This window comes from Petromyzon marinus, chromosome 1 (assembly GCF_048934315.1).
Source record: "Petromyzon marinus isolate PM22_M1 ecotype Great Lakes invasive population chromosome 1, UKy_Petmar_22M1.pri1.0, whole genome shotgun sequence".
Lineage (NCBI taxonomy): Eukaryota > Metazoa > Chordata > Hyperoartia > Petromyzontiformes > Petromyzontidae > Petromyzon > Petromyzon marinus.
The window spans coordinates 32326083-32349473 of record NC_133667.1 but is presented as its reverse complement, the minus strand read 5'-3'; the positions used below and the strand labels follow the sequence as shown (position 1 = coordinate 32349473).

Below are 23391 nucleotides of genomic sequence, written 5' to 3'. Positions count from 1 at the left end.
AGCCCTCATTCACTTCTCCTTCCCACCGAGTCGAGCGGCAAACGGCGCTGAACCCGCCCCTGGTGCTCGCCCCAAGCTCCGGGAACTCCGTTCGGCTCAGGGCGGTGGTGACGGCAGCGCTAGGGCGAGATGAAGGAAGCAAGAGATGGGGGAAGGAGGAGGATGATGATGATGAGGAAGATGATAAGGTGAATGAGGGGAAGGGAGGTGGGTGCAGCAGCCAGACTGGGTGACCGGGATCATGATGTCATGTGATTGTGGAATCTTATTATCAAGCGTGACTGAGCCCTTCGCATTCATACGTCTTGGCGGCTTTGGCTTGGTGGTTGTTGTTGGGGGTGGTGGGTGGCGAGTCGTGGAGGGAGGGGGTGGTGGGCACGCTGTCGAGGGGGTGGGTGGAGGGGGGGTGGAGGGAGGTGGAGCCCGAATGCGAGGAGGTTTGAGGGAGCTGTGGTCGGTCAGGATCCGTAGAGGGAGTGAAAGTCTGGCGTGGCGTGGCTGGATGGGGGTGTGGGTGGCGAGGGGGGGAGCTTAATTTGGGACATTGACACGGTGGGGGGGGGGGGGTGCTGGGGAGGCTTGCTGATCGGGGTTGGTGGGTGAGCCTTTGGGGTTGAACGTCAAATTGCGTGGTGCGTGTGGACTTGACCACGTGTAGCGGACACAGCCCCTGCTCCTCCCTCTCCACCTCCCCTCGATCTCCCCACCACCACCACCACCTCGCTCGTCCTCTCTCTGGCGAACGAGCGAGCGACACCTCTGCTTGTGAATAATTATCAATGGCTAATGCCGCGCCGATTCAAACCCGCGCGCACTTTCAACTGCGCGGGAGCCGAGCCGCGCAGAGAGCTCGTTTCTCGCTTCGCCGTTGTGGTCATCAGCAGCAGCAGTAGCAGCGTCAGCATCATAATGTTGACGACGACAACAACGAGGAGGAGGATGATGAGGACGAGAAGGAATATGAAGAGGGGGAGGGGAGGGGCGAACAGAGTAAACACCATCACAGACCACCCCGTGTCTGTGATGGTGACCTCGCATACAGAAGAGTGGCGGTGGCTTACGAACCACACCGGCCACGCGAGTTCGACTCCGGCTCGCGGCCGCCAACGCCAGCGACGATTACCCGAACCGGTCCTGGGCCTCCTCTCTCGGCGTTTGACTCGGCCTCGAATGAGTACCCGGTCGCGGTGCGGTGTTAAACGTCGAACACTGGGGAGACACAGGCGACCCACATGCCCGTGGTGCTGGCCACCCCCACCCCCTCTCGTGTGCCGTGACGGCCTTCGTAGGTGCCTCTCGCTAACAGCACGTGCCCTCGCAGTCTGTTGAAGGCTACACGGAGTGATCTTTGCATACAGAAGAGGAGATGGGGGAGGAGGATGATGATGAGGAGGAGGATGAAGCGGAGGCAACAATGATGAAGCGGTCGCTTAAAACAACTTAAATTCAACACCACCAAGAATGCATCGCCTAGGTCGACTCGCCCTCAAATGAGTACCTGGGTGCCGTGTGTGGTGTTGTTCGCGTGGTGTTGTTCGTGTGGTGTTGTTCGTGTGGTGTTGTTCGTGTGGTATTGTTCGTGTGGTGTTGTTCGTGTGGTGTTGTTCGTGTGGTGTTGTTCGCGTGGTGTTGTTCGTGTGGTGTTGTTCGCGTGGTGTTGTTCGCGTGGTGTTGTTCGTGTGGTGTTGTTCGTGCGGTGTTGTTCGTGTCGTGTTGTTCGTGCGGTGTTGTTCGCGCGGTGTTGTTCGTGCGGTGTTGTTCGCGCGGTGTTGTTCGCGCGGTGTTGTTCGTGTGGTGTTGTTCGTGTGGTGGCGATGCTTGGCTGAGCGAGCCGTGGCGGGTGCGTGTACCGACACGCTACAAGAGCGCCCGGCCCGGACCTCGCTTGGTGCAGATATAACGCGCACCGATGAGTGGGGGGACATTGAACGGTGCTGCCTTGGAATTGTATCAATTATATATCTTTCATTGAATAGGTATTGGAATGAATAGATTACATATATTTGATTGAATAGTTATCGGAATTAATAGATTATATATTATATTGAATAGGTATCGGAATTAATAGATTATAAATAAAATTGATTGGTTAGTTATTGGAATGAATACATTATATATTTTATTAAATATGTATCGGAAATGAATAGATTATATATATTTTATTGAATGGTTATCGGAATTAATAGATTATATATTTTTTATTGAGTCGTTATCGGAATGAGTAGATTCTATCTATTTGTTTAAATGGTTATCGGAATGAATAGATAATATATATTGTACTGATTATTTATTGAAATTGAATAGATGATATATCATTTCATTTCGTAAAACAAACCGACGCGATCCGCTGTGTGGTAAAACAATCGACAAGATTTTAATAAGTAAAACCAATCTTTAAATAATACCACGTTCACAGAATATAAGTAAATTTAAAAAAAGATGAATTCGCCACCAAGAAAAAAAACGTCGCTAATTATTGGACACATATTTTTTTGGTACGCTTAATTTGGGATGTTTTTGGTTTGTTACGTTGTAAGTTGTTTGTGACCCAAAGTCTACGACTAAGAGAGTCCGAGGCTGGGGAGCGGGGCACCGGGCCTGGGGGGGGGGGGGGAAGCGAGCAGCCGTTGGGAGTCCTTAGGGGAGCCGCGCTAGGGGAGCCGCGTTGGAGCAGCTGCGTTAGAGTCGCGTTAGAGCTGCGTTAGAGCTAGCGTTAGGGCCGCGTTAGAACTAGCGTTAGAACTAGCGTTAGGGCCGCGTTAGAGCAGTGTTAGAGCTGCGTTAGAGCAGTGTTAGAGCTGCGTTAGAGCTAGCGTTAGGGCCGTGTTAGGGCCGTGTTAGAGCTGCGTTAGGGCCGCGTTAGGGCCGCGTTTGGTGCTGCGTTAGAGCTGCGTTAGGGCCGTGTTATAGCTGCGTTAGAGCTAGCATTAGGGCCGTGTTAGAGCTGCGTTAGGGCCTCGATATAGAGCAGTCGTGTTCGAGGAGTCGCGTTAGGGCTGCGCTATGGCTGCGTTAGAGTCGCGTTAGGACCGCGTTATATGCGTTAGGGACGCCTTAGGGTAGTGTTAAAGCCCCCACCGCTCTAATATCTTGGGTTCTCGTAATTGGCCACAGAAACTAACGCGGCGGCGCGATTCGGGCTACCTCCGCCCCCCCCCCCCCAACTCGCGACCCGCACGGTGCTCTTAGCGCGAAGTTCATCCGCATTGCGCGCTGCGTGTATCCTACGCAAGCGCTTCATCGTCGTCATCAGCAGCAGCATCGTTGTAATTATGAAACCATGATCAAATCCGCCGTTTGATGAAGGCCCATCGCGAGCGATGCCTTGCGAGTTGCGGCCTGACAATCCGCTGGGCGTAGCGGCCGTACACCAACGCGGCTGACGCAGGCGCTCTTCGTTGGACTTGGAGACAATTATAGCCACCAGCGCGCTCGAGTGTAAGGGACTTCCCCCGATATAAATCGATTTTAACTCATTCGTTTAAAACATGGAGGGCGGGGGCGGGGGGGAATGATGTCCACAAGGCACCACGTCGATTTCTTGAACTAGAATTTTCACATCGTTTGTCGTCGACTGTACCAGGCGCTGTTCACGAGCACCGATCCAAAACCGCCACCGCTCAGCAACCCACGCCCGGCTGCCTTTGTCTCCCCAATCCCCCCCCTCCCCGTGCTGACGCTTACACAACCGCAAGCAGACAGACTACTCATTTAAGGCTGAGCCAACCTAGTGGCGGTATAGGTTTTGAGCTGTGGAAAGAGGAGGGTGGAGGTGGGCTAGAGGGGAGCGGTGGGGTAAGGGGGGAGGGGGCTGTGTGGGTCCGGCTGGGTGGGTGCGTGCGTAGGTGCGCAAAAGGGGGGGGGGGCGCGGGGGAAGGTTCCACGACCCCCGTCCAGACATCAGCCACTGACGTGAGAAGAGTGAGGGGCGCCAAACGTCGCCCGAACGTCCACGCCACGCGCCTCGGCCCCAGCGGCATCCCGGGGCCCGCCCGCTGGGGTTTGTCCGCGCGCCGTGTTTCGCATACGAGACCCCCCCCCGACCCGTTCCGTCGGCCACGGACCGCTGCTTTAAAAAAAAAAATTGCGCGAAGGCTGAAAATAAAAACCCCGTTTCCTGCCCGGAGCGGGCTGCTGTGGCTGCTGTGGCTGCTGTCGCTGCTGTCGCTGCTGTGGCTGCTGTCGCTGCTGCGGCTTCTGCAGCTGCTGTCGCCCGCCCGAGACGGTGACAGCAAGACGCGTACGTGCACGCATGCGTTGCATCACGTACGGCACGCGAATACGTGGAGTTGTTTATTTATTCACTGCGTTGTGATCGTTCACTCCACCCCACCCCCCCGTTGAAGGCCACGCGCGGCCGTCTTCTCTCTCGTCTCACGCTCGGCTCTCCCTCTCTCTTGTCTCACGCTCTCTCACACTCTCTCTCGTCTCACGCTCTCTCTCTCTCGTCTCACGCTCTCTCTCTCGTCTCACGCTCTCTCTCTCGTCTCACGCTCTCTCTCTCGTCTCACGCTCGGCTCTCCCTCTCTCTCTCTTGTCTCACGCTCTCTCACACTCGTCTCACGCTCTCTCACACTCTCTCGTCTCACGCTCTCTCTCTCGTCTCACGCTCTCTCACACTCTCTCTCTCGTCTCACGCTCTCTCACGCTCTCTCTCGTCTCACGCACTCTCTCACTCTCGTCTCAATCTCTCGTCTCACGCTCTCTCACACTCTCTCACTCTCGTCTCACGCTCTCTCTCTCTCTCGTCTCACGATCTCTCTCGTCTCACGCTCTCTCTCTCTCACTCTCGTCCCTCCCTCCCCCCTCCAATGCGGAGGCGTCGCGCGCGTTTCTCCACGCCGAGGAATCGCCCCTCCTGGACAATGCATTCAGCACCCCCGCCCTTGAGATGTCGAGAGAAGCAAAAGCAATACGTGTTGACATGTGCAAGGATGATAATGATGATGATCAATCGGTAACTAAGAGCGACGGGCGATTCTAATTAATGATACAATTAGTCCGAGTCGTTAGCAGCGGCCGTAGCAAGGAGTTGCAGTGCAGTGACGGCGCTATGGAGTTAGTGTACAGGCGGTGCAACTGCACCCGGCACCGTGCTATCACCAAATAGGTTGAGGCAGGGAGAGGGGCATTGGAATTTGGAACTCCATTTCATACCTTGCACCAGATGGATGCCATGACTGTGGTGATGGTGGTGGTGGTGCGATTCAGGTGTCGTTGACACGTGTGTGTGTATGTGTCAGTGTGACGTTTGTCTGCGTGTGCGCGCGTGTGTGTGCGTTGTTGTACTTGCGGATTGTAATGCGGATTATTAGTGCTCTGTCATAGGTGGTCTTTGTGATGGAGCGACGTGGACGGGATGGAGGACGGGTGGAAGGGGAGGCGGGGGGAGGGGAGGTGGGGGGGGGATGGAGGGGGGCGTTGTTTCGGCGTTCGCGTCCATGAATTATCCAGAGCCGCGCCTCTGGGCGGTTCGCCGTCGCAGTGGCGATGCCAGAGCGAGCGAGCGAGAGCGAAGATGGCGCGCGATGCAGACACGGAGAGGATGGTAAATCAACCCCCGAGAAAAACATGCCTCTCCATTCATCACGCCAGCCCTGCCCTCTCCCTCCCTCTATCTACCCACCCCCCCCGCACCAGCTCGTCCTCCCGCTCTCAGTGCCACCGCTCCCTTCTTCATATCCACCCCCCCCCCCCGGAACTGCGCGCCTCGGCTCGAGCCGGTTCCACGCACGCACCACACGCACGTGTCCCCTGCCGCGCTTCGATTCACGCTGCTATTAACTCGCTGCGAATAGTACAGGTGTGTACTTGGTAAGTGTCACTCGGGTAATCGTTGATGCCTTTCGCGTCTGTCATCGTTCGCCCGCCGTATGCCACCGTCTGGTCAAAGCCACCGCTGCGAATGGCATCGCTGGCTGAGATCACCCAACGGCTGCGTAAAACACCGCTCCCACGATCAGCATCACCAACGCCACTACCAATCATCACCAACACCACCTCTACCGATATCTTCGCCATTATCATCACCAACACCACCTCTACCGCTGTCACCACAACTGTAATCAATATGATCACCACCATCAGTCACGGCCGTCACTCCTACAAAGATTACCACCAACACCACCAATGCCATAATTACCGTCGTTACTATCATCATCATCAATACTGCCATCATCTCTACTACCCGCGGTCACGATCAAAATCACCGCCATCATCACTGGCACGACCACCACTGTTTCCAATATTTTCACCACTATACAATGATCATCATATTACCCTCGCATCCACCACCACAATTATCACGACCACTGCCATCACTATCATCACCATGATGACCACACTTACTATCATCATTACCACCACCTACATTACTACCACCACCATCATCATAATCACCAATTATCATCACTGCCATCAGTATCATTGAAATAATCATCACCATGATCCACTATCATCATCACGACCACTTTCATCGTTATCACCGCGACCGCTACCATCACCACGACTGCCATCATCACTACTATTACCCCCATCATTAATATCACCATCATCACCACACATCCACTTACTCTCTCACCCATTCTCTCTCTCGTTCGTACATTGCCCAGCGGGCAGCGAGGTTCTAATCCAGCGGCTGCCCTGTTTATAACTGCGCGTGCGATCACGACAATGATAGCCGCCGTCTGCTTAACAGTGGACGTTAAAGATAGCCGGGCGTCCTTCGAAAGAATAGGCCATTGTGTGTCCACGTTACGACTCCAGTAGGACGTGCGCTTCCTTCCCAGGGCACTCTGGCGAACGAGACTCTCTCCTGGTCTCCCAGAGTTCTCACCCCCAGGCTCAACGACAACAAAAAATCAACTCGAACATTCAACCAACCCAGCCCACGCGAACCCTCCCCTCCGTGGCGTCCCCTCCCAGACACCGATTCCAGGCGGACGAATCCCCCTGAGCGTGACTGCGATTGGTTGTGAGCCCCCCCCCCGCCCCCCCCCGCCCCCCCCCCTCGCTGACGGGATGAGTCGAACAAAACCTCGATGAGTCGTTAATTGAGAAATGAAAGGAGCCGGTCATGTGACGATTGCTCGACGGTCACCGCAAGCACACGATTACGAAACACGCATGCATTCACAATTACTTACCGCGCACGCACACACTGCACACACACACTGCACACACACTCGAGTCCACAAAGACAAAGTCCCCTCCCCGCTCCTTGCAGCCGGTAAGAGAGAGACTGTGGTGTGCCAAGTCCTGCTCGCGATCACCGGCACGCGAGCGGGTGGATATTTGAAGCACCGCACGCCCAGGACGCTTTGTCTCTTCCCCGGTGCTGGTTATTTACACAACGCGCCGGGTGCTCGTTTGGGGCTCTTCTAAGGACGAGTCGATCTAGGAACGCTCCAGACCTTCTCGTCACCCGTGTTCGGCCGTGGGACGGGAATCGAGCTCGGGCCGCCGGGTTCATAGTGCAGCGCGCAAGCCACTACACTACCGTTACCCCCCCCTCCCCCTTACCCCCACCACACACACACAGGTTAGACGGTAACGATGTCACAGCACAGAACACAGAGAATCTCAGAAATTAACCTAATAAATTACCACAACGTGTGTTACATCTATTTTTTTCTCTCTCTCTCTCTCATCTATATATAAAATTGTCTACATGTATTAAACACACGCAGACTAATAGTGAGACGTGGTAAGCACTGTGAACAGAAGGAAGTAAGGCTGTATGCGGGGCAGGGCACGTGATGTCCAGTGGTCACGGTGGCCGATGGTCAAGAGTAATAACGAACCGGTTAGCCAAGGAATGGAACGTGTCCGATAGTGCACCCGCCACCACCACCACCACTGTGGAGGAGGAGATGGAGCGATGGAATTAGTTATAAAAACTGTATAACTATCAATGAGTTTCACTGTACCGGATGAGGCTTACGGAGCTATACAGCTCGTTTTTTCAGAAGCGACCTGGTCCACAAACAATAGCTCGAACAAGTGGCTCATCGTGCGGATATTTTTTCACAGCCGAATATGTTGATTCTAAACGTGGAGGGGAAAATTTAAAAAAACCCTAGGACCCCGGAGAAAAATCCACACGGCCACAGGGAGAACGTGGAAAGTCGAAAAAAATATATAAATAGGCGTCAGGGTCGGGATCGAACCCACGACCTCCTCCATACCTGGCGAGGTAGTTAACACCTCGCCATTGTTGGCAGGTGAGAGGAGGTGGCGAGCGACGGCTTGGTGAGGCCATCATCCAGCCAGCAGTGGACTGACCATGGCTGACGATGCTCACGATGGTGATGATGATGATGATGCAATGTTCCGAATGGCGTGACGCACAGCGGGGCTCGGCTCGTCAGCGTGTGGTTCACGAAGCCCCAGAATGTTCTTGGAAGGCTACTGCCATCACCAGGGGATGAGCGCGTGCGCGCCCGGTTAAAATGGCTCGTTTGTAAGTTGTGCATAATTCCTTAAGGAGCTTGCTGTACTCCGCCAAATTGATTGTTTTTGTTATATTTTTGTTTGCTGCTGCTGCTTCTTCGCTCACGGAGCACCGCGGATCTCCCGTGTGGAATAGCCGGGAAGCTGGCGCTAAACGGGACCATCTTCACTACCATCATCATCATCATCATCCGTGCAACAAAATCAGAATTAACTCGACTAAAATGTTCCGATGTACGGGTGGATTCTTGCCTTCCTACATAGCTGCAGGGACCGTGAGGTGTGACGGAGTGTGCGTGAGAGAGGCATTCATCCAGCAGTGGATTGATCATGACTGATGATGATGATAATGCTGTGACTGTTGTGTGTTACTTGACTGCTGCAAACGCGATACCGTTTCGACAGGAAAATAGAAAATTTAGTAAAGCCACTGATTATGTACATATTTAATGATCATAAGTGCATTGCTGTTAAGTGTGTTCATACATGAATGAGTACATAAACTCAGACTTACACACAGACGTATATAACACGTACATCAACCACTTATATACACACATGCATGCGTACACACACACATGCTTGCAGAATACAAACATATACATGCACACCTATATTTACATTTTAAACACGGCCGTTTTAACATATGTAAACGCATATTGGCCTCCACACAGTCGACAGAGAAATATTCTCGATATGGGCCAAATGTACATTTTACACACGTGCATTATACCACACTTACATTATATACACACACACACACACGCGTACGAAGCTCTGAAACACTCAAACATACAAATGCATATATACATACATGAAGACAAAAATCCACCGATAGAGTCTTGGTGCCATTGGACTTCTGCAGGCCTGAACGGCACACGAGGAGGGTTGTGATAAACAATATCACGCCCGGCCGCCTTTGTCTCCCCGGCGCTGACGTTTACACAACGTACCGTACCGTGTACTCACCTAAGTTCGACGCAGGAGAGGTGTGGGGCCGTTTCAAATTATTCGCCACTATTATCGGTCGTGAGCCAAAATTCGAACTCGGGTCGCTGGGTTCGTAGCGCAGTGCGCTAATCAATGCGCCACCACTCCCTGTACACAATACGTAGGACAAAGATCCCCCGTGTAGCCTTAATAGACTGTAGGGGCAAAGTGCTGTTAGCGACCACCTACGATGGCCAGCACGGCGCACGAGGGGGTGGGTGAACCAGCACCACGCCCGGCCGCGTTTGTCTCCCTCGTGGCGATATTTACTACACACAGCACCAGGTACTCATTTCATGAGAGGCCCAGCACCGTTTGTGATGATTATCATCGTTGGCGTTGGTGGCCGTGAGCGGGAATCAAACTCGGGTCGCCGGGTTCGCGGCGCTGGCCGCTACGAACCACTGCGCCTCCGCTCTCCGAACACACAGACACACACAAAGACAAAGACAAAGACCCCCCATATAGCCTTAACAGACTGTAGGGGCAAGTGCTGTTAGCGAGCACCTAAGACACACACACACAGACACACACACACAGATACACAGACACACACACAGACACACACCCACACACAGACACACACCCACAGATACACAGACACACACACACAGACACACACCCACAGATACACAGACACACAGATACACACACACAGATACACACACACAGACACACACCCACAGATACACAGACACACACACAGATACACAGACACACACACACAGATACACAGACACACACACAGATACACAGACACACACACAGATACACAGACACACACACAGATACACAGACACACACACAGACACACACACAGACACACACACAGAGACACACCCACGGATACACAGATACACACAGACAGACCGGCGCGGCTAAAATATCATCTTACATACCGCGACGTTCGTTGAACACGCAAAGAGTTTATTACCTACGCCTGATGATGCTGGTTGAAATCTCCAGCGAAACGTCGGACGAAATGAATTGCCCACGTGACAACTTGGTTTGATTGGCTCTACCCGGGGTGATTTGAGGCGCATAGTTTATAAACAGTAACGTTGCAACCAACACGGTTGTCCTGTGCAAAAACAAACAAACATAGTATTGCGAATCATAATGATATCGGTCTTGAAAGCCTAAAGAATAAAATTAATGCATCATCCAGCTGTTAAAATGATGCGCGTAATACGCCGATTTTTAAATCGAATAACCAACATTTAGACCGACAAAATACGGACGAAAAACTGGCGGTGATTTACCATAAAATCAAACCAAGAAGGAGGAGGGGCATTGCCCGAAACGTCGTCATATTGTGCGTGTGTTTTTGTTTATTTATTATTCGTCGCCTGTTCACGTGGCAGCTCTAATGACGAACGTGGCGAGCTTACATTTTCATAGCCTGTAAAATTATCATTTCCATTTATTTATTTTGATCCGTGATCTCGTTTTTAACCATCCCTCGAAATCCACACGGTCTCCCAGATGATGTCCATGCGTGTTGTCCCGTAAGCTCGAGTTGGATGTTTTTGTTCTGTGTTCGTCCCACGAGTGGAGTTTTAAAGGATTGCAGTTCGTAAATCGAAGACGTCTTAAGAAGAGGCTGTACACGTGCGATGGTTCAGCAGTTCCACTGGTGGATTATATTTTTTTCCGCCTGAGGACGACCGCTTGTGTTGCGTTCGATACGTCGTGATATATTTAATTTTTTGTTTATTTTAGTTTTTTCTACCTACGTGACTTTACCGAAAAAACCAAAGAGTACGGATTCCTGCAGTCACGAAAGCTTCAAATCAAGATGGAGCGATGCTTGTTTAACGTCGCTTTACACAACGGGATAACACAGGACATTTCCCTTGGTCACACCCTGAGCTCACCGCTGGACATCTGTGAACTACATTTAGAAACATGCGTTTAGACTATTTCGATTATTTTGCTTTAATGAATGTCCAAATGATGGGCCACTTAGCTGAGCTGTCATTTGTGGCCGAGACCGCTTTAGAAAAATAGCTCGATGGGCTTTGTCTGGTAGGATGGGGGTGGTTTCGTTTTATTTGTATGGGTTTTTGGGTGATGTGATTACCTTGTTTGTACTTTGCACTCCTATCGCGTTGTTGTACTGTTTGTTGTTGTAGTGTTCTTACACGCCCCTACTGGATATCTGTTAAAAATAGCTTCATAGCTCATGGGATTTCTCCAGTATGAATACGTAATCTGATTCTGAGTCGGCGTATGATGACTTAAAACTGTACAAACTATAAACTATTTTTTATTTTTACCAAGTTAGGCCCACTGAGCTATATGGCTATTTTTCAGAAGCTACCTGGCTACCACAAATTATATCTCGATGAAGTGGCGATCGTGTAAACATTTATAGGAGCAAAATACTCTAACCGCATGTCGATTTTAAATCTGGAGGTAAAAAAATAAAAAATAAATCCACGTGACCACGGCGAGAGAGACACGCAGACTCCAAATCTACAGCAGACGTCAGGGTCGGGATCGAACCCACGACCTCCTGTACACCAGGCGAGGTAGTTAACATCTCCTAGCACCGTGGTGATGATGATGAGAGAGACTTATTTATTATATTATTATATCGACTTAATTATTATATCGACTTATTTATTATATTATATTGACTTATTTATTATATTATATTGACTTATTTATTATATTACTATAGCGACTTATTTATTGTTATATCGACTTAATTATTATATTATTATGTCGACGTATTTATTATATTATATTGACTTATTTATTATATTACTATATTGACTTATTTATTATATTATAATATTGACTTATTTTTGTCTTTTGATGCTGCTGCTGCTGCTGCTCCTCCACTCACGCATCACCACGGCTCCCTTCCCGTGCAACTGGCTTCACGGGATTGTCAGTGTACCGGATCATCAACACAGTCTCAAACATAAAGTGAGCGGGGTTCATCAGTAATTCACTCTTATTGACCACATCTACGGCGGTACCGCTGTAGAGTCACGCTCTCTGAGGCCGTTCGCCCTGGTCCGTGGGACTGCAGCAGCAGTCTACCCTCCTACCCTGCCTGATACGGCTGCTTCTGATGAGCCCTGTGTTTGAACCGGCCCTGGGCTTCCCCTAGGGTGACTTAGCCACAAATTAGTATCTGGTTACGGTGCGTAAACATCGCCACAAGGGGACAAAGGCGGCCGGGCGTGATGCTGGCCACCCCACCCCCTCGTGTGCCGTGCCGGACTTCGTAGATGCTCGCTAACAACACTTGCCCCAACAGTCTGTTCAGGCTATACGGGGGATCTTTGTCTTTGTGTTACTACGTGTGTACATGTTAACGTATATACATGTGTGTGTAATATATATGTATACTTATATGTGTATATGTACCTGGTGCAATGAGTCGAGTACACAACCTTCAATGTCGTGGTCACAGTTTCATGAGCAGCCGCTCTTCTTCTTATCTCACCACGTCCCCCCCTCCCTCTCTGACTCTCTGGCTCTCTCCTATTCATCTCTCGCTCTCTCGCTGTTGCTCACTCACCACGTCCCCGTCCCCCCCCCTCTCTCTGGCTCTTTCCTATTCATCTCTCGCTCTCTCGCTGTCGCTCACTCACCAAGTTCCCTCTCTCTCTCTGGCTCTCTTCTATTCATCTCTCGCTCTCTCGCTGTTGCTCACTCACCACGTCCCCGTCCCCCCCCCCCCCCCCTCTCTCTGGCTCTCTCCTATTCATCTCTCGCTCTCTCGCTGTCGCTCACTCACCAAGTTCCCTCTCTCTCTCTCTGGCTCTCTCCTATTCATCTCTCGCTCTCTCGCTGTTGCTCACTCACCACGTCCCCGCCCCCCCCCTCTCTCTGGCTCTTTCCTATTCATCTCTCGCTCTCTCGCTGTCGCTCACTCACCAAGTTCCCCTCCCTCTCTCTCTCTCTGGCTCTCTCCTATTCATCTCTCGCTCTCTCGCTGTCGCTCACTCACCAAGTTCCCTCTCTCTCTCTCTCTGGCTCTCTCCTATTCATCTCTCGCTCTCTCGCTGTTGCTCACTCACCACGTCCCCGCCCCCCCCTCTCTCTGGCTCTTTCCTATTCATCTCTCGCTCTCTCGCTGTCGCTCACTCACCAAGTTCCCCTCCCTCTCTCTCTGGCTCTCTCCTATTCACCTCTCGCTCTCTCGCTGTCGCTGACTCACCACGTTATCTCTCTCTGGCTCTCTCCTATTCATCTCTCGCTCTCTCGCTGTCGCTCACTCACCAAGTTCCCCTCTCTCTCTCTCTTTGGCTCTCTCCTATTCATCTCTCGCTCTCTCGCTGTCGCTCACTCACCAAGTTCCCCTCTCTCTCTCTGGCTCTCTCCTATTCATCCCTCGCTCTCTCGCTGTCGCTCACTCACCAAGTTCCCCTCTCTCGCTCTTGCTCACTCTCCTATTCCTCTCTCTCACTCACCACGTCCGCACCCCCCCCCCCCCCCCACTCACTCTCCTTGTCTCTCCTTCTCTCTCTCTCGCTATTTTGTGTGTCTCCACGTTAATTGGACGGTTCTTGAGATATAATGTGACCGAGGGCACATTTACCCAGGCGGACAGAGTAACAATCGTCATTCCGCGTGAGCCGTGCGCCCACGACATTCTGTATATTAAAAAAAAAACCCCTCCCTGCATCGACAGTCGACCACACTCAACACACCCCCTCAATAACCACTTGCGCCCATAGACAAACATGTGTCTTTGTATGTATATATTGTGTCGACTCAGCCTCAATTGAGTACCCGGTGCGATGTTTAAAAGCATCGCCACTCGGGAGACAAAGGCGGCCGGGCGTGGTGTTGGCCACCCACCCCCTCGTGTGCCGTGCCGGCCTTCATAGGCGCTCGCTGTTAGCACTTACCCCAACAGTCCGTTAAGGCTATACGGGGGATCTTTGGCTCTGTCTGTATATATTAAAACGAGGCGACGTTTCGGGCAGTGAACCCCATCCTCTCGACGACGCCCCCAAAATAAACCGCTATGCAGTAGGGAAGCGTCGATAGTCCCCTAGCCAATCATGCCCGGTTCATCCAGCAGCATTTGCTTAACACGTGCGACTCTCCCGATGAACTCCCAGAATGTCGAAGCCGATCCTGAGTGTGCTTGCCTAGTAATTGCTGCTTCGGATATATGTGTCTGTTTATAGGTCAGGAAAAACCAGTTGGGATAATGGGCTATATAATAGCATGATGTGGGGACACGTTACGGACTTCTGATTACTTTCGCTTTGCTCTGAAAAAGGACATTTGCCCGAAACGTCGCCCCATATTTGTTGTTTATTTTCTCTCAAGAGCCACAGTGGACTTTGACGAATGTGATGAGTTTGTTGTTATTTTTGCATCACTGCCAAGGCATCGTCACGATAGCACAACGTAGTGTCCGAGTACGGTGCAAAGTGATCTATGTATAGATAACGCAGTAACGACAAGTTGGGTAAAATTGTAGATTAAAGACTACATATCACTTACGTGGTCTCCCTCCAATGTCAATAAACCAATTAACTATTTGTATTTTACCAGGTAAGGCCCACTGAGCTATGTAGCTCTTCATCAGAAGCGACCTGGCCACGAAATATGTGGAAATGTAAAGCAGACAAATACTCTAAACGCGTGATGTTGATTCTAAATTTGGAGGGGAAAAAACCGGAGTGCCCGGAGGAAAATCCACGCGACCACGGAAAGAGAGAGAGAGAGACACGAAAACTCTAAATATAGAGCAGCAGGCGTTAGTCAGGGTCGAGATCGAACCCACGGCCTCCTGTATACCAAGCGAGGTAGTTAACATCTCCTAGCCACCGTGATGATGAGAGAGACACGCAAACTCCAAATATACAGCAACAGGCGTCAGGGTCGGGATCGAACCCACGACCTCCTGTATACCAGGCGAGGTAGTTAACATCTCCTAGCCACCGTGATGATGATGAGAGAGAGACACGCAAACTCCAAATATACAGCAGGCGTTAGTCAGGGTCGAGATCGAACCCACGGCCTCCTGTATACCAGGCGAGGTAGTTAACCTCTCCTAGCCACCGTGATGATGATGAGAGAGAGACACGCAAACTCAAAATATACAGCAGCAGGCGTCAAGATCATTATCGTACCCACGACCTCCTGTATACCAGGCGAGGGAGGTGCCGACTCGCAACTGTTGCACCGCTGGCCACGAGTATCGCGCCTGCTAACGATCTCTCCTCTCCTCTGAATGTTCGTGGCAGCGACAATTCCATCGTTGTACGATCGAGAGGAAAGAGGAAACGTCAAGCATTATCATCAGAAATCGTTGGGGCATCTGCAAATGGATCGCCCTCTGTATTCATAATAAAACGCCTTTGCGCGCTCAAAAAGATAACTGTTGTTGTTTTAAAGCTCCCACCTAGTACACACCACCACCACGACAACAACAACATTGGGATAACTCACTGTTTGTTGTCACCTCGTCGGTCCGTCCCGTGTGGGTTGTGTAAGTTGGGGACCCCCCTCCCTCCTCCCCCCCCACCACCTCCTCGTCGCTCGAGTGCCGCTACTGGCGACGCGCGGCAGCGCCTCCAACGCGGCCGTCCGCAGAGAGCTGCTCAGTCCGCTCGGCCGGCTCCCTTAAACACGCGACTCCCTCCCCTCCCTCCTGCCCGCCCGCCACCCATCTCTCCGCCCCTAACCCTGACCACCGCCTACTCAGCACCCCCCCCCCCCCCATCATCATCCGTCTACCCCACACAGCCTCCTCTCCCAGACCCCCCCCCCCCCCCCCGCGCCCTGCCTCCACCTCCCACCCAGAAATATTAAAGCTCGTATCTGTCTGTGGTTGAAGTTGCTTTTTTGTGTTGTTGCTATCCTTGTCTGTAATTCTTACACCACCCACTGCGTTACTCTGTGGCTGTGTGGAGTTGTTCACGCATCGGTGGCCGCTTGACAGCACTTGCCCTCCAACAGCCTTTAGTAGGCTATACGGGGGAACTTTGTCTTTGTCACGGAACTAATTAGAGAAGATTTTCTCGGTTTTTGCTCTCAATTTCCCAAGGCCGCTGCTGTGTGTTGACGAGCGAGTGTGTGAGTGTGTGTATGAGCGTGTGTGTGAGCGTGTGGACGAGTGTGTGTGAGTGTGTGTATGAGCGTGTGTATGAGCGTGTGTGTGAGTGTGTGTATGAGCGTGTGTGTGAGTGTGTTAATGAGCGTGTGTGTGTGTATGAACGTGTGAGTGTGTGTGTGTATGAGCGTGTGTGTGTGTATGAGCGTGTGTGTATGAGTGTGTGAGTGTGTGTGTATGAGCGTGTGTGTGTGTGTTAATGAGCGTGTGTGTGAGTGTGTGTATGAGTATGAGCGTGTGTGTGTGTATGAGCGTGTGAGTGTGTGAGTGTGTGTGTATGAGCGTGTGTGTGTGTGTGTTAATGAGCGTGTGTGTGAGTGTGTTAATGAGCGTGTGTGTGTGTATGAACGTGTGAGTGTGTGTATGAGCGTGTGTGTGTGTGTATGAGCGTGTGTGTATGAGTGTGTGAGTGTGTGTGTATGAGCGTGTGTGTGTGTGTTAATGAGCGTGTGTGTGAGTGTGTGTATGAGCGTGTGTGTGAGTGTGTGTATGAGCGTGTGTGTGAGTGTGTGTATGAGCGTATGTGTAAGTGTATTGATGAGCGTTTGTGTGAGTGTATTGATGAGCGTTTGTGTGAGTGTGTGTATGAGCGTGTGTGTGAGTGTGTGGATGAGCGTGTGTGTGAGTGTGTGGACGAGTGTGTGTGTGTGTGAGTATGTGAATGAGCGTGTGTATGAGTGTGTGAATGAGTGTGAGTGTGTGGACGATTGTGTGAGTGTGTGAATGAGCGTGTGTATGAGTGTGTGGACGAGTCTGTCGCTGTAAGTCCACTCAGCCTCAAACGAGCAGCTGGCGCCACGTTTAAACATCGACACTGGGGGGAGACAAAGGCGGCCGGGCGTTGGTGCTGGCCGCCTACGCCCTCGCGTGCCGTGCCGGCCTTCATCGGTGCTTCCCGTTCACAGCACTTGCCCCAGCAGTCTGTTAAGGCTATAGGCGGTGGGAGGAGGGAAGATCTTTGTCTTTGTTGTCGTGAAACCCAATCCCACCCCCACCCAATCCCCCACGCAACCTGTGCCCCCCCCCACCTCCTGCCCCCCGCCCCCCGAAATCTGCCTCACCATCCCGTCGCGTACGTGTCAAGAAGTTAAAGGCGCGGCCCTGCAATTTCTCTCTCGAGCCCATCACTGTCGGAAGGGCCTCCACTCAAGTGAGCTGGGTACAGAACCCTCCTCTCCCCTGCCTCTCTCTCTCTGAAATTGGTGTTTACTTGTCCCACACTTTACCCCACACTTTACCCCACCAATATAACGCCCTCGCTGCCCGACGGTCAATTGATTCGAAATATAGACGGGTTTATTGCTTACCAGGTTTCGCCCACTGAGCTGCTGGTGTATTTTGATTAGGCGACCTGGCCACACGTGATGATAGTTCATGATCGAAGTGGCTGATATCATCATCATCATCGCCACACGTGGTAATGTATAGCCGCAGCCACATCAATTAGACGCGTGTTGATTCTAAATGAGGAGGAGCAGGGCAAAACCGGAGGAGCCCGGAGAAAAATCAACGCAACCCCCACTGGGTTTAGAGAACACGCGGACTCCAAACATCCAACCCAAGGTCTCCTGCGTACCAGGCTAAGGAGGAAACATCTCGCCTTTTCACGGCTGGATGGACAAATATTGGGTTTATATAGCCAATTACGAATCTCTCTCGGGCGATAAAGAGATGGTGGTGGTGTGTGTGTGTGTGTTCAACATCTGGTGAGCGGTGGGGCAGTGGTTAGCGCGCCGCGCTACAAACCCGACAACCGGATTGCCGCTCACGGCCAATAAATAGTGGCGACAATTAGAACAGGTTCTGGGTCTCTCCCACCCACGCCCCCTCCCCCCCCCCCAGGTCGATTTAGCCTCAAATGAGTACCTGGTGCGATGTGTAAAAGCAGGGCTGAGACAAAGGCGGTAAGGGCGTGGTGCTGGGGGGTGGTGGTGGGGGAGGTGGATCTTTGTCTTTGTTAACCTGTGCGGACTCTAACGAACGTGAAACACTCAATGGGGAAACACAAACACTTGGGGTACTGCCTCTAAGGTAGTAAAACGGCAGTGGCACCGCGGTGTTCACGCGGCTAATGCGAGTTGCCTACCGATTCATCGATAGCACCGCTCCTTTTCCAACGGCTATCGTGACATTGAATGTTGTTGTTGTTGGCCGGGCGCATTGAGGAAGTGAAACTCGCTAAGGTCACGGTGCCTCGGTAGCGGAATCGACGAGCGGGGATTTTCTTGGTCTCCCGGACTCGTGGAAGTCCCCGGGGCGCTTGACAGACCTGCAGCTCTCAAAACTCAACGCGGCCGCTCGCGAAGCTTACGTTGAACTGTGGACACGGTGGGGAATACCAACGTGTCATTAATAATGATTAAAATAAAATAACGTACATTATCACGGTTACGTTGAGCACGCTGCGAAAAGAAGTTCAACGTACTACGTATGTGCATACGTAAAGTTGCACATTTCATCCGTAGATCGCAATGCGTCACCGTGTATGGAAAGCAGAGAAATAAACAGAACCCTGCAGGATTTCGATTTAAAGCTTTCGTGACTGCAGGGAATCATCTTCTTTGGTTCTTTTATTTTATTCTATTTTATTCTCATTCTACGTGACTTCACCGAAAGAACCAAAGAAGAAGAACCTGCAGGGTAAACGACCAGAAGTCTGGGGGGGGGGGGGGGGGCTGAAGATCATTTTAAAGAGGTGAGTTGTTAAGACGCGATTTAAATCTATCCAACCACTCCGATTGTCTTATGAGCAAAGGCAAAGCGTTGTTCCGAAGCCCGGGGGGAGCTTCGCAGTGGAGAAAGCCCGATCGCCCCTGCAGGAAATGAGCCTTGACCTCGGGGTGCCCGGAATTAGGCGATTCGAAGATCCCGCGGGACCGTTTTGGGGAACACGGATGGATCGGTTCCTGTAAATATTGCGAGGCTGGCCCGTTGAGAGCCCTCCCTGTAGGTCAGCAGCAGGAACCTAAAGCCCACTCGGTACTTGACTGGTAGCCAGCGTAGAGACAAGGGAACCGCCTTTAACAGACGCCGCGGTGGCTAGGAGATGTTAACTCCCTCGCCTGGTATGCAGGGAGTTTGTGGGTTCTAGCCCGACCCTGTCTCTCTCCCCGTGGTCGCGTGGATTTTTCTCCGGCTCCTCCAGGTTCAGACGATTTGGCTGCTACAGATATCCACGCGAGAACCTGCTTCGCCACGGTCTACTTTGTGATAGCCAGGTTGTGACAAAGAGCTATGTGGCTCAGTGGGGTCCTACCTGGTAAAGAAGAGAGCAAGCGTTACAACGAAACGAAGCAGAGGGTGAACGCGAAAGAGGAATACCCGTTGCAAGCTGCTCGTTAAATAATTACCCAAGAAGAGAGAGGTTGCTCAAGGCTCCTTGCCTTGCTACACAGTGGCGAGGTTTGCCCAACGCCGCTCACGAGAGTTCAAGACCGCGTGGTGGGAGGAAGAAGCCGGAGGGACCCCGGAGAGAACCCCCCGCCCCTCCCCCCGACAGGCCGCTGCATGGCGAGTCCTCGTTTAACGTCGTAGTAGTAGTAGTAAATGCGTTCCTCAAGAGTGCCGCGTTTCAGGAAAAAAAACGCGATGATGATGTGACGATCAAGTTTGACGAGACACGATGGTGCTTAGTAACTAGGCCGCATCACGGCAGTGAGACCGCGGGACAAATAGCTGAGGGTACGCAGGCCGAGTTACTGTATCGTTGCGCGTGCTGTATCACTGCACCGCTCAGCTGCGCGGCTCAAGAAAGTAGTTCGGCGTCGACCGCTCAGAAACCGCCTTATAGCGGGGCACGTTCCGCGTTATAGCGGGGCGCGTTTCCCGTTGTGAGTAAAGTGTGAACACCACACGGTAAGCGAGGACTTACCGTAACAGCTCGCGGCCCCAATCCTGCAACACCTAGCAAATCCTGGTTGGTGGTGGTGGTGGTTGTGGTGGTTGCGGTGGTGGGTCACCCGTGCAACTAAAAAAAAAACCGGGCTCAGTTTATTTATTTTTTGGCTTCTGAGATCCGATCCGACTGATCGTGTTCCGGACGAGATGTATAGTCTATTTATATCGCTTCGTGGCATTGGTTCGACATGCTGATAAGACTGTTTGACGTCGTAACCAGTCCAAGCATGCCTTTGGTGTTTGTTGCCGTAATGAACAAATTCTCCTGAGATTAATGAATCCGATAACACGACACCCACAGGCAGCGTTACGAAACAACTTCATTCGGAGGTAAGGCAAAGAAAAAAAAGTATAGCATCTGTTAGCGGTGTGTTTATTAATATCTTGTCGTTAATCATCAGTGGCGAGTGGTATCCGAAACTGTCCTCTCGCTACCCGCACTCGCCAGACCGCGCTGACCAGCGTGGTGAAGTATGGTCAAACGACCCACCCGTGACCGACACTGCATCAGAAATGGATTGATAAAGGACTAAATTATTATTTCTTATTTTTATCGGCAGTAAATCAGTGGGTTCGTGAACCCGTTTTGTGCGGGAACTTTTAACTATCTGTCGTGGATTTTAAAGAAATATGTATACGTCTTGATACGAATGACAATCTCGGTGACTTTATGTTATTTCACAACAACAGAGTGTGCCGCGCCCGTCTGCTGCGAGAGACGAGACGATATTTTAATCCTCGAAATATTTATCACCACCGCTCGCGTCAAAGAAACATCGACGCGTAAATGAACCTCATGGCGGTTCCCCGGGGTACCACAGGACCCCGGCTCTCGCATAATGTCCGTGATGCAGTCATTTTTAGTCTGTAGATGGTCGGCGATGCGGCAATCGACTCATCTCGACGAGCTGTACACGATGCACCAAAGTATAATTTTTCGATAACGGATTTTTTCATGCTGATGTTTGGCGTTTCGACATCGCGGAGTGTGGCACCGATTTCGGATTGATTGGTACCCCAGTCGCGGAGTTAAGTAACACCCCTGGGAAAAAAATAGTGGCCCAGAAATAAAATATTTAATTGCCTGGGCCTTTTGTATTATTTGGTACCCCGGGGTACCGCTATGAGGATCAATTCGGATTTAACGAGTCGCGATCTCTGCGATTAAACGCTGGAACGCCCGCGAGTATTCTTTGGAGGCGAGGTTTCGATACACCGCTCACGTTACGGCGTTGAAGTCCACGGGAACCTTTCGCCAGTATCAAGGTTTTGGATGATTTTTTTATTGGCACAAGTACAGGTGTTAAGATGTTCCTACACCTTCTATGAATGCAGGAGTTGAGATGTTCAGACACCAAATAAGACACGTATTAACAAGGCGCCGTGCCCGCACGAAGTCGCGCGTGCTTTGTGGTCGATACAAAACAAAAACAGACGCTTCGATAAATGTATGCATTGTCCTTGGAAACTGATTGGGCCTGCATCAGATACGACCTCGTTTTCCATCGCTCTGTCCCCCCCACCGGTGCTGTGGACCAAAGTCCACCAAAGATGCGACCGGTAACGTGGACGATGCAAACAACCATCGCATTAATAGCTCGTTATATTTCATCGCCGGCATTGAAATAACAGCGCGGATCGCGAGGCCTCTTTTTGCTGTAGCCTCTGCACGTGGCGTGGTGGGATATTGACAAGCGCGAGATTCCCCCCACCCACCCCATATCCCCCCTGGCCTGTTGATTGGCTCTATTCTGCGTCGCGTTGGTGTGCAGATCGACTCATTCCTTTTCAAATATTAACTTGAAACTGTCGTGACTGCAGGAATTAGTATTCTTGGTTCTTTCGGTAAAGTCACGTGGATAGAAAATAAAAATACTAAAATAAAATTTTCATAAAAAAATAAAAAAGAATACGTTGAAAATAACAAATACGTGACTTTACCGAAATAACCAAGAATAGCATTCCTTTTCAATCGCTTCGTTTTCAAAATGAGCGAGACCCCCCCCACCCCCCCAAAAAATGTGTTTGAGATGTAAAGTAAACCTTTCCCAGAGACACGCCAGATTCTCGTCACTCGTCATCGTCATCATCATGCAGCAGCAGCAGCAGCAGCCATGGTCAATCCACTACTGGATGCGGCTTCGGTTTGTGCGGTTTCGCGCTGTATATGCGGCTCACCTATTTAGACCCCAAATTCGCAATATGCGGGGTGAATTCACTCATTGTGCGGCTATGCGGTCGGACGTGTGTGTGTGTACTGTGTGTGTGATGTGTGTGTACTCTGCGCGCTACTCGGCAGGCAGTTGTCTCGTGCGGTTTCACTTTGTATGCCCAATTTTTATGAGGTTAACCTGGAATATACTTGACTTGAAGCTTTCGTGACCGCAGGAATTCACAATCTTTGATAAGTTGAAATAAAATAGCAAAAATCTACGACGTTTCGATCACAACACAAGCGATCGTCATCAGGAGGACGATCGCTTGTGTTGTGATCGAGACGTTGTAGTTTTTTGTTATTTCCTTTCAACTTATCCACGTGACTTTACCGAAAGACCCAAAGAATCTGGAATATACTGCGAACCAAATGAAACATAATGCACCCACTGGTATTACCCCAACGGGCTACGCGCTGCCGATGATAGCCAATGCCTCTATAGCCACATGCATGGTTGCTGGTCTCAAGAAATTGCACGGGGGGAGGTTGCTTTCATACGTGAGCACCCCCACGCCGCCACCAAACACCCTTATTAACGTGCTTTACGTTGCCATGAAGAAGAACCGTTGCCCGAAACGTCGACCTCATCACTGTATAATGTTCAAGTCACGCGCTGTGTTACTGACGGATGCGTTGACTGCTGCTCTATAAAGCATGCATCCCACAAGGCACACAGGACGACTGGCTGCACACCAAGTCAAAGACAAAGATCCCCCGTATAGCCTTAGCAGGCTGTTGGGGC

General features: G+C 51.2%; 1 protein-coding gene across 10 annotated transcripts in view; it reads right to left on the bottom strand.

Moving 5' to 3' along the window:
• The window catches only part of LOC142924618 (uncharacterized), a 95217-nt gene that overhangs the window by 5582 nt on the left and 66244 nt on the right, over positions 1-23391 (bottom strand). The window lies entirely within an intron of this gene.